We start from the raw sequence: 11,275 nt of genomic DNA on the forward strand, positions 1-11,275 counted from the left end.
CCCAGTATTGATAGAGATAGAAACTACAAGTTAGCTATCCAGTGTCACCTATTGCCAAACTCTGCTTGATTAAAGCAACATAGTTGGCATTCCAGAAAGTCTTGTGCTGCCCAATATTACTAGCAGATACCATATAGCTGGAATGTACCATATTAACCAGTTTTGGCGGTCGGCTTCTTAGAATGAAACCAATGATCGCCCTTGCCGCTTACCTCTGTCGTATCTCTATTTGAGCCTTTGTTGCTCCCTCGGTCAAAGTACGATAATGCCCAACTGAAGTGAACGTAATGCATTGACCATGGTCATAGTTGAGTTGTAGATAAGCTCTCTGGGTACCATGACAATGAGCACCCTAATTATATGAGCTTGCAGGACAAGCTGATACGTAAAGCTATGAAAACCACAAGAACAGGAAAACTCAAACCTTATTGGTCCTGGTCGTTGCTATAGTTATAAGGGGTCGCAAAAGCATCTTTCATGCATGGGCATGATGTTGGATGATCATCATGCAATGCGTAGTGTTAACATGTGTTTGATACTCAATTGCTTATCTTACCATTGTCGAGATGTTCCTTTTGCACCACGAGTGCATGCGGGCTTAAAGGCCGTCACAATCTGTGTTTGATTTCGTGCATGAGTTGAGACATAACTTAAAAATGTATACACACCCTGTGTAAGTACTGCATGCAAAAGGTAATGATGGTCTGCAGAGTATGAAGATGAAGTCTCAAGATGGATCGGGGGCAATAGTGATGCTTCAAACGCTCACAAATGGATTTTTGCCCGGCACTCCGCATGGAGTGTGCCTCTTAGCAGGGGAGGGTGCCCAAAATTGGATGCCCTAATAAAAAAATAATTTAAAAAAATATGGCAACTTACTATGAGCGATGGTGGCCAACTGCACAGGAGTCACGAAGGAAGTCTTGCCCATTGCGGTGCTCGCCCCAGCTGCGGCCCTGTGTCGGGAGTTGGTGATCTCCGCCTTGCGCTCCCATTGAGTCCGCCTGCGCGAGCGGTTTGGTGGAGGTTGAGCTTTGCTTCCTCCCCGCCACAAGCGGCCTTACCCACGAGACTTCCTCGGCCAGTAGTCTTTTCCCGCCTGTCAAGCGGTCCCTCTCACACAAGTACCCTTCCTTGATACAAGGGGCCATGCTCGCCCTGCATCATGGAGAAGAAGGTCTCCTCAAGGAGCTTTCCCACGGTTCTCCAAAGAGAGAGAGAGAGAGAGAGAGAGAGAGATCAAGACCATGCATGCCTCATGCAACTGATCTCCTTCCCCTCTCCTCCATGGCTCCTCCTCTCTGAGCTCTGATACCAATGTAAAGCCCTAGGATCGCCTGCCTTGATCCTCCGCCCAACCTCCCTTTATAGGCCTTTCCCCTAGGATCCCGTGTCCATTAGCAGCCGGTCCTTGACCTCCAGGGTGGCCCTTGGCCTGACAGACGAAGTGTGGCCAGCAGAAGCATTGGGAATAGAAGTTTTGCCACTCAAAGCAGAACCATAAGAAGTGGCTGCATTGTTGTTACCACCCTTTCTTTGAGAATCAATAAAAGCCTGCTCAACTGCACGTTGTCTAGTGCTGTTTTTTCTTGAAAGTGACTCTTGCAACAGCAATGTGCATAATGCATCAAACTTGGCAACTTTAGGATCTCCTTATGTCATAAGTCTCCAAGTACTAGCAAAAGTCTGGTAGGAATCTAGTAAGGCCTCAAGAACAGTCTGCACAAGGGAACTGTTTGAAATGACTTCACCTGCAGAAATAAGTTGCTCATTGATATCCTTGACACCAGCAAGGAAAGTTTCCATATCATCTTCCTCATGCATAATCTTTGACTCCAGCTCTTTACGCAGCAAAGCAATTTTAGCCTCATTGCGACTTGCATAAAGACCAGCCAAAATATCCCAAGCCTGTTTTGCTGATTTTGCTGAACGAATGTGAGGAACAATGGTGCGCTTTACAGACAATGCAATCAATGCATGAGCCTGCGCATCCTTTACATCCCAACAAGATTTTTTTGTCGTAGGCAAAACAACTCTAATAGCAGCCATCCTTGCAGCAAGACCTGCCACATCCTCAACATCGCCTGCATCCTCAGAACCAGGACGTACATCAATGCCCTGCACAATATTCTATACGTCCTTTGACACAAGAACACGGTGCATCATGTAAGCCCACATAGGGTAATTGTCCCCATCCAATCTGTCCTCAACAGCAAACATCTTGAACACATCTATGTTGTTGTCAGCCATGGTAAATGTTGCACCTGATGTGAAAACTGCCCAAAAAGAGGACAAACAAAGTGGGAACAAGACGTGTTATATAGCACAAACTGTAGAAGACTGTAAGGCACCTGTTATGCAGAAAACGACACTGATAAAAATTCTACACAAAATGACGAAATAGCCTGTGCAATACTACTTGTAGTGGAAACGGAGGCCGAATAGAGCCCAAAGCAAAAATCTGAGCTGCAAATCAAAAATCTGAGTTGCAAAAATCTCTCCAAAATTTTTGCCGACCTGCGAACGCTCGCCAAAGCTCACTGAAATCGAAGAAAATGAGCAGGCGTGTGCTGGAGCTACTGGCAACTAAGCCCGAGAGTACGCAACTTGCTCTGATACCAATTGTTGGAATTAGGGTTGCAGGAAAACACACACAGCTTGAGAAAACGAAGGAAGGTCAAGGCACACAATAGAGAGTGTATTACTTAGTGTGCAATGGAAAGATAGATAGCCCTAGAGTGATGAGCGTATAAGCAATGCTCGGGGGGGAAAAAACCTCCTAAAGAGGGAAAAAATGCCCCTACAGTCCTAGTGTGTTCACACACATCACTACCACATGTATATGGTAACATTCTTCTTCTTCTTCTTCTCTCTTCCTCTCTCTCTCTCTCTCTCTCTCTCTCTCTCTCTCTCTCTCTCTCTCTCTCTCTCTCTCTCTCTCTCTCTCTAAGCAAGTGCCTACTAGTCATGTGCATTCCAGGGGGGTCTCTCTCTCTTGGTGTCTCGCAAAACACTCAACTTGGCTCTCTCTTTTCCTCTCTCTAGCTCTCCCTTGAAGCAGCCCAAGTGGCTCTCTCTCTGCAGTTCACGAACAACTTTCTCCCTTTCTAGCTCGATGATGGAGGCAGTGGGCGGAGGAGGCACAAAGGAGAGAGCGAACTAGGGGCAGCCTTTGCATAAAGAGAGCAGACATCGATCTTAATATCAAAACAAACATATCTAAATGAAGCCTCATAAACTAAAGGCTCTAGGAGTAACATGAATCTATTATAAGAATGTATTTCGCCAAAAATCACTTTGAAACTTGTCTTCAAAAATAAGACCTGCTAGCATCGTTTCTGCCAATGCAATTATTGAGACACACCCAACCACTTTGAGAATTTCTCAAATTGTGTATATGTAATTATTGTTTGCAATCATTGTCTTGTCCCACACATCTTGATTCTCAAGATTTTTGAATCGCCTCCTTGTCACCACCCTCCACTTGAGCAGCAGTAGATTTTCTCTTTACAGCCAACATCTCTTGCCGTTGTTGTTTGCATCTGAGAAAGCAATTGCATTCTATGGATAGTCTTAGCATATGGATTCATCTTCACAAGTGATCCTAGGTTCTTCAGTGGATTCTTCTTTAGCACCTATCTCTTCACTTCCTTCTTTGTGGGGCAAACAACACTCGAAATCTCACCCAAGTTGACGAACATGGACAAATTTGAGTTTTCCATCAAAGATCAAGGTAATGCATAATTCTTCTTGACCTTGGACTTCTCATCAGTAAAACCAAACACCTGATCAAGCTTCTCAAATGCACACTTTGTCCAAATAGTGAATTCACCAAGGTGACCTCCAGGAGAAAGCTGCAACAGACTGATTTGATCCACATAAGCAACTTCAACACCAAGGTCATTCCTAAAACCCTTAACGATCTTGGCGCTCTCAGTGCCATAGACGATAAGAAAATCATGGCAAGAAACATATCTATAGTTCCTTAGTTTACCCTTATCAACATGGATGTTGTGACTGGTGATGGCCTTATCCACATCCTCATAAGCCCTAGTCACATTTATAGTGGAAGAAATTTTTCCAGTCTTTCAACACGATCGTCAAGAACAAGGGGAACTTCAAGGACTTGCTCAATTCGGTGACCATGTGCAAAAGCGAGGGAAGGTATGGCAAATGCAGCCAAGGTTGATCATACAACTCATGCATACCTCTTCTAACTGATGTTGATCTTACGATGCCACTTTCGCCACATCTTGGTAGGTGCAAACATACTCCCACCTCAACACATGTTTTTGAACGCTCCTTGCCCCAACTCTGTGTGTTCCACCACCAAGAACACGTGGAATATGGAAGACAGTTCGCCTAATACCCCACAACTCTGTGGAGGTATGATGATTGGCCTTCTTGCTCACAGCATAGGGATGGCGCTTGTTTTACAACATGTTAGCATGCATGAAGTTGACAATGTCAAGGTGGATGGGATCTTTGAGCACATCATAAAGAGTGGTGCTTTGAGTCATGGCATGATCTCCGTCTACATATTGGACTGTGACGAGAGACTGGGCCACAATTGTTGCTACACAAAACCTGCAAGAGGAATACAAGAAGCTAAAACCCTATATGAGCTCTATAGCCTCTCTCTCTCTCTCTCTCTCTCTCTCTCTCTCTCTCTCTCTCTCTCTCTCTCAACCCAGGGTTGTTCCGTCTTCTTCTATTTATGTTGCTTTAACTTGTGCTTAGTCTTCTTGCTCTCAAGACAAGTACTCGTAGACCCCATGTGCCATTGCTTATCGAGTGCAAGCAAAGATTTTTTTTTTAAAAGAGAGTACAAGAACTTTGAAACACACGCACACACCCTATGTACAACGGCCTCACAGGTAGGGAGAGAGGCATCCCATCACACGCACACACCCAAATGTGGGAACAGTCCCTAAGGACTTGGAACATGTCTTCAGGTCGCCAAGGGGGGATTGAACCCATGTCACGGGAACGGAATAATAGAGATAGACAACAAAACAGAGGAAGAAATCTTTGTATTGATAGTGTTTGATACAACAGAGGAGCAAAATATATGGGCGCACTCCGTTGTACGGAGCTCGAACCTCCCGACCACCCCCGAGCTTCAGTTCGCTTGCATGCAGCGTCTCACTCGCACTCGCACTTGCACTCGCACTCTCACTCTCACTCTCACTTGCACTCGCACTCGCACTCGCAGAAGAAGAGATCGATGAATGATCCCCAAACGCACCACCCGTCGTGCTTTTATCCTTCTTTTCCTCGAAAAGTTTGCACGATTTTCGTACCAAGTATACCTGCGAGAATAATATAAGAACGTGATCGCTAAGCGATCCGTAAATGTTAGATTTCTATCATGACACTTTGCACAGATCCTGTTTCACACATTGATTTCTGCATCGCCTACAAAATAGCCAAAAGAACATACTCGTGCAACCAATTCAACATGATAATCAAAGTAAAAAAACATAATTATATACCTTCATAATCTCAATTGCCATACTCTACCATGAAGAAACAATCCACTTCTTGGTTGATAGCAGGGAGAACTGTATGATGTTGTATGTCTGTCTGTCCCTGTGTACACTACACTGCTGCTGTCTTTTGTTTGTTTTCATCATAACTTTTACAAACGAACTCAGAATAGAGCAATCCAGGTACTCAAAACGACGGGAATAAGTCTGGTCTACAAGGCAGCGCGGACAGAATTGCAAAAAAGTCTCTGTTTGGCTAAAAACGCAACTTTTAGGTCGCGACTCATAAAACCTCTATTTTTGGGTCTCCACTACTTTTACAACTTATTTTAAGCCTACCCATGCATTTTAAGCTAAAACACATAAATATAAAACATTGATATTAATAAAAATCTCAATTTTACTGTTCATAGACAGACTATCTGTTATTCATTAATCTTTATCAAATCCGTCTTTAGTGTATTATTTAAAAAAAATAATATATGTTCTCTCTTAATATCTCAACTCATTCGTATAAGCTCTATTTAATAGACTAATCAACAATCTTTCAAATCGTGCTAACGAAAGATATGCCCTGCTACATTCTTTTCGACTTTAAGAACTTCAAAGACTAGTCCTATTACAACCCAATACCTTACGCATAGAGGCTATGAATCTACCAACTGAGCTAGCACCCTTTGACGTGCAAGCAAAGATTGCTCATTTACAAGCTATTGGAGAACCGTGTCATGCTTGGTCATGTTTGTCAATATTATGCATGCCATATTTTTTTTATAAAAAAAATTGGGTGGGGGGTTGATGTCTCTTGATTTAGGTCTACAAGTTGCACGTGTAGCTCCAACGCAAGCTGTCACAAGTAGCCCTGAGCTCCAAAGGGCACCAGGGTTGTGAGGGCCCCACACTCTGTCTCTCATTTATCTTTGTGTGTCGTGACTTTTGTGCCTGTGTAGAGCATCTCTCTCTCTCTCTCTCTCTCTCTCTCTCTCTCTCTCTCTCTCTCTCTCTCTCTCTCTCTCTCTAGCCCAGACAGGTGCAGGCGTGCAAAAGAGCAGAGGTGGGACAATATCTTTACAAATTATGTGTAAACAATCAAATAATAATGATGTATATTTCAATATCTTTTTTTTTTTTGCAAAACCCACAATATGTGGGTGAGAAAGATAATATAACCCAAAAAAGCTACCAAGCAGAGGCAACGATACTGTTAGTAAGAACGTACTTAATGAATCCTTTCTTTTTTGTTCCGGTATTCATGACAGTTCTTCTTTTGTGGCTATTGCTTCATCTTATTGAGTTATCAGCAAGATTAGATTCAATAAGACAGGTATAGTCGTTATGATGGAATAAGATAGGAATTGGAATCTTTTTTTCCTTATTTTTGCTTTATTTTAGCATATTAATAGAGAAAGTAAGTTCGGTTTCAAATGGGCGAATTTCTGGTGGCGGTAGGTTAATGGGGGGAGCCTCGTTGGTTGGGCCAGGGGTTGGAACCTGTGGGGAGTTTGTTGGGGGATTTTTAAAATTAAAACAACAACCTAAATTCATGTTACTTTAAAACAAAGTTTTACGGTTATTAATACTAATATTACATGATAAATCGTGCTCACAATGAGCCACGGTTGCCCACCAACCATGTACATCAAACTAAAACACGACAACAAAGCACAAGACCACTGAGCAAATCCACCAGGCTGCCACCGACCTTGCATGGACTATCACCCCAACCAAAAATCACTCTCAAGATAGAGCTACTCACAAAACATTAAGCCACCATCCATAAGATAAGAATCACGGTAAAGGAGACCATACCAAATACATGTCGAGCGGGGCCCAATGTCCCCATCACCAAGGAGCACAGAAGACACATACCATAAAGGAGACCATACCAAATACATGTCGAGCGAGTGGGGCCCAACATCCCCATCACCAAAGAAGCCTCCCAAGGAGCCACCATGACGGCACCACTACCTCGGGGGAGAGATGGTCCAAAATTCGAGGATAAGGCACATTAGATGATGGTAAAGTTACCCAATTGATCACCCCAAAGTCAACCGCCCCTACTAGCACAACTTGCTCGTACATCGCACCTTGTCGCAACATCACCCTAGGTCTTCTACTATGGAGCCTCGCAGGCAACATGGTGCTCCATGAACCCTAGAGTTTTCTCGTATATATCAATATCTTATTTATGATCAAATTTCATCATTGTCTTTGCAAGTTAAGTTTCTCTCTCTCATGAGTGATTCAATTTTGTCTTTGTAATGATAATGTTTTGTCTTCTTTGACCAATAAAAGAAAGTTTTTTTTATATAAATAATTTCCCCTTTTTCGTAAGGAAATAGAGGAAACATTACTAAAGCCTCACCCCTTGGGGCATACCAAAAAAGATATGTTTCAACGCTTTGGAATCTCAGCGGAGGTGATTGGCTATCATATGTGCTTCAAATAGTTCTCATTTGTCACCTTGGGTGGGCGGTTTCTACATACCTTACCGATTTTTTTTCGATGCCTTTGAAGCTTATGGAATTTTTCTTTGTTTTGGACCTCATACACCCGAGAAGCCAAACTCATTTCCCCCCCCCCCCCCCCCCCCCCCCCCCCCCCCCCCCCCCCCCCCAACACACACACACACACACTCTCACTCACTCACTCAACACTTTCCCAAAAACCCCAAAACAAAACAAAAAAACATGTTACATAACCCAAGGGGGTTGCTAAGATCATCCTCGATTATTGATTCTATGGAAGCAATAATCCAGATATCGCTTAATGAACACCGTTTTGTTTTGAGAATTTAACACACCTACGGGAGTGAACCTAGAAGGACTCGCTAGTTCTTTTAAAAGTAAAAAACCATGCTCATTATTCGGTAAATTGAATTATTTATCCTTGGCTTACATCCGCCACAAGCAATAAATGATACATCTCTCTCTCTCTCTCTCTCTCTCTCTCTCTCTCTCTCTCTCTCTCTCTCTCTCTCTCTCTCTCTCTCTCTCTCTCTCTCTCTCTCGGCGGCCTCTCTCTCTTTCTCTCTCTCTCTTTATCCCGTGAAGAGGTGGCCAGAATGGGCTCATCCAACCAATTTCTACATGCCTCACTCCTAATAGGTGAGCCTCATGTCATGGCCTGATGGCCTCATCAACTCGGCAAAAGCTCCCATCAACCATGATCTCTGCGTTCGCACAACATGGGCAAGGAAACGACTCCGTTCACCTCTTCAATCAAATGCAGAAAGAGGGAATTGTCATTGAACATTCAACGGTTTGGGATGGTTCTGGATGCCATGATTAGAAGTGCACTTATCAAGATGTATAGCAAGTGTGGCAGCTTGTATCACCTGTCAAACGATGTGATTTTACGGAACACCACAATAGTAAGAGAGCGCGCTTGGGTGGGCACATTAGAGGCACCACAGTAGTAAGAGAGCGCTCTTGGGTGCTGCGAAGCTTGCTCATCTAATTGTCAAGTATCTGCTCTAACGAAGTCACTGATCTCCCTTTGTGGGATGTCTCTCATTGTTCAAGAGACTCTCCCTTGTGTCTGCACAGCTCTAGCCAAAACACCCCGAGGCATCTCTGATCCTCATCTCTCATGACTCTAGCGAATGGTCTAAAGCCGTCTATGAATCGATAGGGAAAGCAGCCTCGTATCTCAAAACTAAAGAGAGAGAGAGAGAGAGAGAGAGAGAGAGAGAGAGAGAGAGAGAGAGAGAGAGAGAGAAAATTTTAAACGTTATTGAGAAAAATCAAAGGGACCTATGTGCCTTTGTGTGTGTGTGTGTGTGGAGAGAGAGAGAGAGAGAGAGAGAGAGAGAGAGAGAGAGAGAGAGAGAGAGAGAGAGAGAATAAGAAATGAAATGAAATGTTATATTAAAAGTCTTCAAAAGGTCAAAATGACCTTAAGAGAAAACTAATACAATCTATTTATACAATGTTTGGGTACACAATAAAAATGCAGTAAAATAAAAGACGGAATGTCCAGCGTCCGGCGCTGTCAGAGAGAATCTCAGCTCGTCTTTACCACAGCTCGACCTTCGTCTTCTCCTTCTTCCTCTCCGGCTCAGACCCATTGCAGATCAAGTTAGCTGGTCGTATCCTCTGTGATCTCGATCAGTGCACGTACTCTCAGTGTCCTGCTCCAGCCTGCCTTAATGCTCATCCCTATAGCACTATCTCCGGAGCTCCAACATGCAGCAAGGCCGCAGATGCCAGCTTGCTCATTTTGTCTAGCTCTGCACCTTGGCCGCTTCTCTTCCGTAAAAGGGCCTTGTAGTGTCAAGTATCTTCTCTGCCACAATAGGGCCAAGGCTCGAAGGTGGACGATATTGGCACTGCTGGCGAGCTTTGTGTGTGTGTGTGTGTGTGTGTGTGTGTGTGTGTGTGTGTGTGTGTGTGTGTGTGTGTGTGTGTGTGTGTGTGTGTGTGTGTGTGTGTGTGTGTGTGAGAGAGAGAGAGAGAGAGAGAGAGACCGAGTAGCTGATTTGGTCGGTATACCTACCTTCTGCAGTGCTATCTTCTTCAACTCATGAGCCACCAACTTTCCCATTCATCTTGTCCTCCATCTGCTTTGCATTCTTCAAACTTGTCGATGTTGCTGTTCTGGAGGCAGTTGATAGCATCCTCCAAAGCTGCCACAATGCCCTGTGCAAGTGCTTCCACGCAAAATGTAGGTTGACCACATTAGTCGAAGGAGAGAAGGCAGACGTAATCCCCATCAGCTGCATCAGAAGGAGAGAAGGCAGACACAATCCCCATCAGCATTAGAAGGGCTCAGCTTCATGAATCTCGCCATTTCGACCAGTGGCACGGTACTAAAGGATGGGTTACATCCGAGCTGGAGAGCGTGGGCAACTGCTGGACGGAGCGAAAAAAGCAAGAGTCAATTCCTTGAACTATGCAGTTCTGATCTACTCTCGGCTTTAGTGCAGCTTGCCCTCGAGTTGCGGGCAACTCTCTCTCTCTCTCTCTCTCTCTCTCTCTCTCTCTCTCTCTCTCTCTCTCTCTCTCTCTCTCTCTTTTGTGTGCTATGGGGAAAGAAAACTCCACCTGCTCTTGGTTCGTGGCTCCATCGTGCATGGAGACGAAGGCCTCTTGCGTGGCAAGGAGAAGGGGAAGCCGAGAAACCAAGCTGGAGCCCAGCACTGCTAGCTCTGCGCACGCCTGGAACTTTCTCTCTCTCTCTCTCTCTCTCTCTCTCTCTCTCTCTCTACGTGGCATAGAGCGAAAGCAAAAGCAACATCCTTAGCTCTTGTGGTTGCATGCATTTGCAGCCACGTGGAGCATAGGGTTGTCTTTTTAATATAGATATAAGATATATATATATATATATATATATATATATAGAGAGAGAGAGAGAGAGAGAGAGAGAGAGAGAGAGATGGTGGTAAACTGTAATGAGAGAGGCGGTAGCTTTGCATGGAGATATATAGGGGGGGGGGCTATATATATATATACCTCCATGCAAAGCTATCGCCTCTCTCATTACAGTTTACCACCATATCGAGAGAGAGAGAGAGAGAGAGAGAGAGAGAGAGAGAGAGAGAGAGAGAGAGAGAGATGGTGGTAAACTATAATGAGAGAGGTGGTAGCTTTGCATGGAGGTTTTCACCTTGTAGAGGGGGACACATAGCACTCAATAGAAGTAGGTTGTGGGCCTTAGGACTAAGTGGCACGGGCATGGGAGGGTGGCATCTACGGCGAGGGCATTGTGGGAGCTCCATGCGTGAGGTCCCGAGTTCAAACCCGACGCCCCAAAATGGGGGTACCATAGATTACTTCCGAAATGCG

At 44.4% G+C, this 11,275-nt stretch overlaps 1 pseudogene; it reads right to left on the reverse strand.

Moving 5' to 3' along the window:
* Positions 1 to 3,350: 3,350 nt before the first annotated feature.
* Positions 3,351 to 10,280, reverse strand: LOC147461147 (large ribosomal subunit protein uL4z pseudogene; annotated as a pseudogene).
* Between the last annotated feature and the right edge of the window lie 995 nt (positions 10,281 to 11,275).

Source organism: Adiantum capillus-veneris, chromosome 3 (genome assembly GCF_014529385.1).
Source record: "Adiantum capillus-veneris isolate H3 chromosome 3, ASM1452938v2, whole genome shotgun sequence".
In the NCBI taxonomy this organism is placed as follows: Eukaryota; Viridiplantae; Streptophyta; class Polypodiopsida; order Polypodiales; family Pteridaceae; genus Adiantum; species Adiantum capillus-veneris.